This window comes from Grammomys surdaster, unplaced genomic scaffold (genome assembly GCF_004785775.1).
Source record: "Grammomys surdaster isolate TR1022 unplaced genomic scaffold, NIH_TR_1.0 169, whole genome shotgun sequence".
Lineage (NCBI taxonomy): Eukaryota > Metazoa > Chordata > Mammalia > Rodentia > Muridae > Grammomys > Grammomys surdaster.
This window is the reverse complement of record NW_021604617.1, coordinates 12,449,091-12,454,938: the sequence shown is the minus strand read 5'-3', so window position 1 is coordinate 12,454,938 and position 5,848 is coordinate 12,449,091. Positions and strand designations below refer to the sequence as shown.

Below are 5,848 nucleotides of genomic sequence, written 5' to 3'. Positions count from 1 at the left end.
GTAATGTTTTTTGTTCTTCTGTGTGAGCAACTACGGACAATTCAGAAGTGCCTTCAGCCCTTGATAATGTCAACAGTGCCCTAACTTACTGTGGATCAAATCTGATTCTCTTAAAAAGTTGGGATTATCCTGACAACCATGAAGCTGTAGTATGGCCCTACAGTGAGAACAACCAGTAATCACAGACACATATGAAGTAGAAATCAATAAATAAAACAGTTTGAGAAAACAAATCCCCAAAGCCAGGAAAGCCTTTATCTGTCACAGAGTGTTAATGAGATCTTTGCCTTTTCCACAAGCAAAATGTTCACAGCCATGAAGAAAACTAGAAATTGTCTGAGGAGCAGGTCACACAGACTGGCACACACACACTGTAACTTCTGTCAGTATGGTCCAATATGATGCTAGGTAATAAAATACGAGAGTAGCATTTGTTTTCAACCCATTAAAGTGAAAATACAGGAGGACACAGGGAGCAGAAGCAAGAGAAGTAACAAGGGTAAAAGACAGAAAAAAACGTGTTTACATAACCAAGCAGGCAACAGAGTAATCAATAAATTCAATATCGTCTAAGCCATGTGAAAAAATAGAGCAGCGTCGTCTGGCAAGAATAACAACCTTTATGCCAATTTATTTTCAACAGTTTCAACTCTGAGCAGAAAGCAAGTCATAAGTGATAGAAGGACCCGCTTGACTATTTTAAGAGAGTCGCTACTGTCTTAAACCGCATCTCTTGTGCGGCCAGTGTTCATTTCAACCGCCTTCCCCTCTGAAATTCTAAGCAGCAAGTTTCAGGTCGATTTAAACCCATGTTATCTCTTCAGTCTACTTCTCCTAGGCAAACGCCACAAGGTACACATCTTACCTATCAATTATTACTGTGATTGTTTGTCTTCGGTAACTTCAATTTTGCACAATGAGGGCGTCCTTCTACAAGGCCAGACGTTGTGGACCGTCTCCCAGTACAGTACACATTGCCCGTCTCTCTCCCGGAGAGCCTTCCATACCTCCAAGAGCCCTTCCTGGGGAAGCAAGTAAATAACCCAACCCTCTACACTCAATGACAGCTCTTGGCCTAAGACTACCCCAAGAGCGCACCGGAAGCTATAGAGCCCAGATATGGAGCTGGAACCTCTGAATTCCTGCCACCATCATCAAAGAACGCAGGACCTGAGAATCTTCACCTACAAAGCACCTTTGACTTCAGCCTTACAACGGTCCTCTAATTTTCTCCTCAGCCTTCAAATCACTGGGAAAGAAGTGTGAGGGAAGATGAAAATTTTTGAAAAGGGGGCCAAGAATCCCCTAACTCACTCCCCAAATTCAAATATCCCAGCCCTGAACTCACAGATCTGTGTAGATCATGAGCTATGATTTGCAGCCACAGAAGAACTTCAAATAATGGTTGCTAATAGTAATAGCCAACATAAAACAGCATCAGGACCGATAATAGTGGCCAGTGTGAAACGCATGTGGCATTTTCAGCAATAGAATGTGCCCATGGTCTTAAAAAAACACAAACAGGAGCATATAAGCTAAAGACATTTACTTTGTCAATGAAGCAGCAGAGTATTTCAGAAAAAAAAAAACTGAAATGATCTGAAATGTTATTTTCAGATGCCATTTGTAAACGTTACCTGATAGTTACAGACGGAAACTCAACAGGAAAAAAATGTATATATAATAACGTCTTCAATTACGCATTAGTATTCAGAATAAGGGCTCTGATGAGTTAGCACCTTGTTCCTTGCTTTTACAACATCAAAGAAAAAGAAGAAAGGACTCCCCCACACACCCCGTTGAATCCAGGTCACAGCCTCTGTGAATCATGCCTGGATGTCCTCGTAAGCCCCTCATGGACCATTGAACTCCAAGTCTGATTTTAGGCTGTAGATATTAGAATGTGTCCTTTCCAAAATATTTCAACCCTTTGTTAAACTCACCGTGAGTTGAAGGGCCTGCCAAAACCAGAAGTTTGCTTCCTGGGCTTCTAGCTGGGTCTGTTCAGATCTGTCACGTCTTTTTATTGGTTCTTTCCAAAGCGACGCTCCAGTTGCTTTGCACCTCCGCTGATGTTAAACATTATTGAATAAAAGGTACTCATATTCTAGACGTCGCTCTTCTCCCCACCCCTTTGCTGAAAGGACCAATCATATTCTTGGGAGAAAAAAATACAAGCTCATGTTATTGAATTATGAGGAAAGATGCAATTTTGGAAGCTTAATTATCAGTGATTAAAAAACAACAACAGCTATTATCCCTTATATTGAGAGAGAGAGAGAGAGAGAGAGAGAGAGAGAGAGAGAGAGAGAGAGGCTAATGCTGCCTCCCGACTATACTTAAAAAGTCTATATACTTGCTCTTTGCTTTTCTGATGTCAAAGCCTTTGTTTAATCTTTTAAATAATTGAGGATTAAAACCTTAAGTTCGTTCGGAGCAATTTGTCTTCCTAGGTTATCTTCAATCAAGGCAGATTCTCCTCAAGTACCTAATAGAATAGGCCCAGGGGTGGATACTAAAATAGAAAAAGGAAAGCTTGTAGATAATTTTAAAAATGTAAAGGTTAGTGACTGGGCTGCGGGCTGAGGAGACACATAAGGGGTGTGATCGTCGCGAGAGCCAGATCGTCTGACCCAGGACCCCTGCGCACCATGCAGTCGGAGAAGACCTTCAAGTAGCGCCCGGAGCTTCGAACAAAGAGTGGAAGATGTCCAGCTCATGCATGAGCAGTATCCCACCAAGATCCCAGTGATTATCGAGCGATACAAGGGGGAGAAGCAGCTGCCTGTCCTGGACAAGGCCAAGTTCCTTGTACCTGATCACACGAATATGAGCGAGCTCATCAAGATAATTAGAAGGTGCCTGCAGCTCAGTGCTAACCAAGCCTTCTTCCTCCTGGTAAATGGGCACCACAGCACGTTGACTGTGTCCACGCCCTTCTCTGAAGTGTACGAGAGCGAGAGAGATGAAGACGACTTCCTGTACATGATTTATGCCTCACAGGAGACATATCGGGACAGCGCTGGCTGTGTAAGGCTTGAACAATGCCTGATGGTTGTTAAGCCCTTACCAAGGCAAAAACGGACGTTACCAGCGGACGCTGGTCAGCTCACTACCCACAGATCAGAACGTAGGCACCTACATAGGGTATTAGGAACTGTCAGCCAGAGACTGAGCTCCAGGCAAGTGCATTCAGCTTGGAAACTCATCTAAACTAGGCTATCTTGTGTTCAAACTTTAGAAGTTTAAAATAAAATACTTTGCATCCTAAGTTGCCAATAAAAAGACCAAGTTATTTTGACATTTTTCTCCCTAGTAGGGACTTAAAATAGAAGAGCGGTGTCAGGGCAGTCTCTTCCTGGGACCTGCTGCTTACTCTAATAGGGCTTCCACTCAGAAGAGAAGTTCCTCTAAACAGTCCCTAGACCCAGGTTGCCTGGCAGAGGTCCCCAGAGGGCTCTGGCTTTGCCCAGAACAGGTCAGGTGTGTAGGATCTAGGATCTCACTCTAAGCCCCGGCCGAGTCCTGCCCCAGCCACTCCATTTCCCCCTCTGCAGTGCACGGATGCTCACTCCTGCTGTCTAAATGTCACCACACGCACCGCTGCTCAGAGGCCAGTTCTAACCTTGTCCAGGGGTCCCTTGGTCCAGCTTCTTAAGAGACTGCAGAGCAAAGTGTGTTTCTCCTGGTTTGGATTTTGTCTGGTCCATGCCTGCTTCAGGGAGAGAGCAAGCAGGTGTTCAATGCTGGCCTTAGGAGGCAGTTGTCAAAACGGTAGACTGGAAATCCAAATGCACTCGCTCCGAACTTGGCTCACAGCTATTTGTTAGTGTGTAACTGTCTTTGTAAGGGCCGTTCTGACAGCTGTTGGGATCTCCACATTTCATGTCAGTACACACATGTCAGCTGTGAAGGCAACAGCAACAGGAGACACGCTCTTGACAGACATGTAGCCCCACTTCCATCTGAAGCAAGCCTCTACTTCCTGCTACCTGCATGTAGTCCACTGTGACACTTAGACCATCCCTGGTCACTCACTCACTCTTGGTCTGAGAATCTCAGTGAGAGCTGCCTGCTGTCATGGACGGAAGCCAACATAGCCACCTCCCAACCTAGCTCCTCCCAGGCACCCCGCCCCTCCCTGCCCGCAGCTGTCCTTGCTAACCCTCAATGTCATTTTACATTGTGTCAATCCTCACTGCTCTGTCTTGTGTAGGTTGTGTAAGTCATTATGTCCCTGGTTTTTATAACTACGGTGCGGTCAGTTAGGATTCCTGTAACACTGCTTTAAAAATGCTGCTCAGAGGGCGGTCTCCATTATAGGACACCTGTACACTATGATGCACTAAATCAATAAAGGCACAACTGAAAAAAAAAATGTAAAGGTTAAAACTTATCTAGACACAACTGACAACTTTAATACTGTGTCAGGACTGAAAATGAAGTCTATTCCTTTGCAGAAAGCACCCAGGATTCCTCCTCTCCAAAAGGGGACCTCCCGGTGAGTGGCCCTGTGATTTGGTGGTTTTCATTGTTCCATTTCAGCTCCACAGAAATAATAAGATGAACTAGGAGGTTATTGTCACTATTTTTGTTGATAAGAACATTGTAGTCACAAAGAAAACTTGAGGTCAACTAAGGCTGCAGTTAACCAAATATGTACCCGTTTTATCAGCTAGAGAAAGGACACACAGTTCATACTAGGTCAAGGTATGTGGTTCCTAGTAGTTTCTCATTACTGGTTTGATGGCCAAATCAATTAACACATACTAAACCCTTAATAGTGCTATAGTTTGAATATGAAAACACACCCACAGAATCATATGTTTGAACATCAGGTCTCCAGCTACTGTCACTGTTTGGGAAAATTATGGACCTTTTATGGAAGAAATGGGGCACTAGGAGGCAAGCCTTGAGCGTAATAATCAGCCCCTTTCTCCAGTTCCAGAAAGGGTCACCCCGATTTCTATTTTGTAGTGTGTAATTAAGTCGAATAGCAAGCTCCTCCTAGCACAGCTGTCAGTCCCTCCCACTGCCATGCCTTCCTGCCATGATGAACCAAATCCCCTAAACCATGAGTCAGAATAAATCCTTCCACCGGGCAGTGGTGGCACACACCTTTAATCCCAGCACTTGGGAGGCAGAGGCAGGCGGATTTCTGAGTTCGAGGCCAGCCTGGTCTACAGAGTGAGTTCCAGGACAGCCAGGGCTACACAGAGAAACCCTGTCTCAAAAAACAAAACAAACAAACAAAAAAAAAAAACAGAATAAATCCTTCCCCTTTTAAGTTGTTAGCAGTATATATTGTCTTCGTTGGCTAGAAATGTAATTAATACATGTAGCATTGTCTTAAATAACATTTCTATAAAGAAAGGGAGTGTTATTTTTCTATTAGAGAAAAATGGTATGTGACAATGAGTGTAGTCATTTTGGAGATGTCTCCTGAAAGATAAGACCAGCCTTCTGAAGTTCTGTCCCTAGATATTCCTGTGTAAACTCAGTTTTAAATATCCTACCCCACCAAAACTAGACTTATGCTTTTTTTTTATGATAAGATCCCATTTTTTTGAAATGTTGTCAAAATATTTTTTAAACTGTAATCTTTTAAACTGTCACAGTCACTATGGAAATCAGTGTGGAGGTTCCTCAAAAAGCTAGAAATAGATTTACCATACAACCCATCTGTGCTACTCCTGTCTATACACTTGAAGGATTCCGTGTCCTACTAGAGATAGTTTCTCATCCCTGATCATCGCTCGCCTGTCCACAATGACTAGGAAATAAGATGAACCAACATGCATGCAAACGAATGCTTCATGAAAACATGGTACATGTACACAATGCAGTA

The 5,848-nt window shown here is 43.5% G+C and overlaps 1 pseudogene; it reads left to right on the top strand.

The window, feature by feature from the left end:
- Positions 1–2,651: 2,651 nt before the first annotated feature.
- Positions 2,652–3,034, top strand: LOC114620658 (annotated as a pseudogene).
- The last annotated feature ends 2,814 nt before the right edge of the window (positions 3,035–5,848 follow it).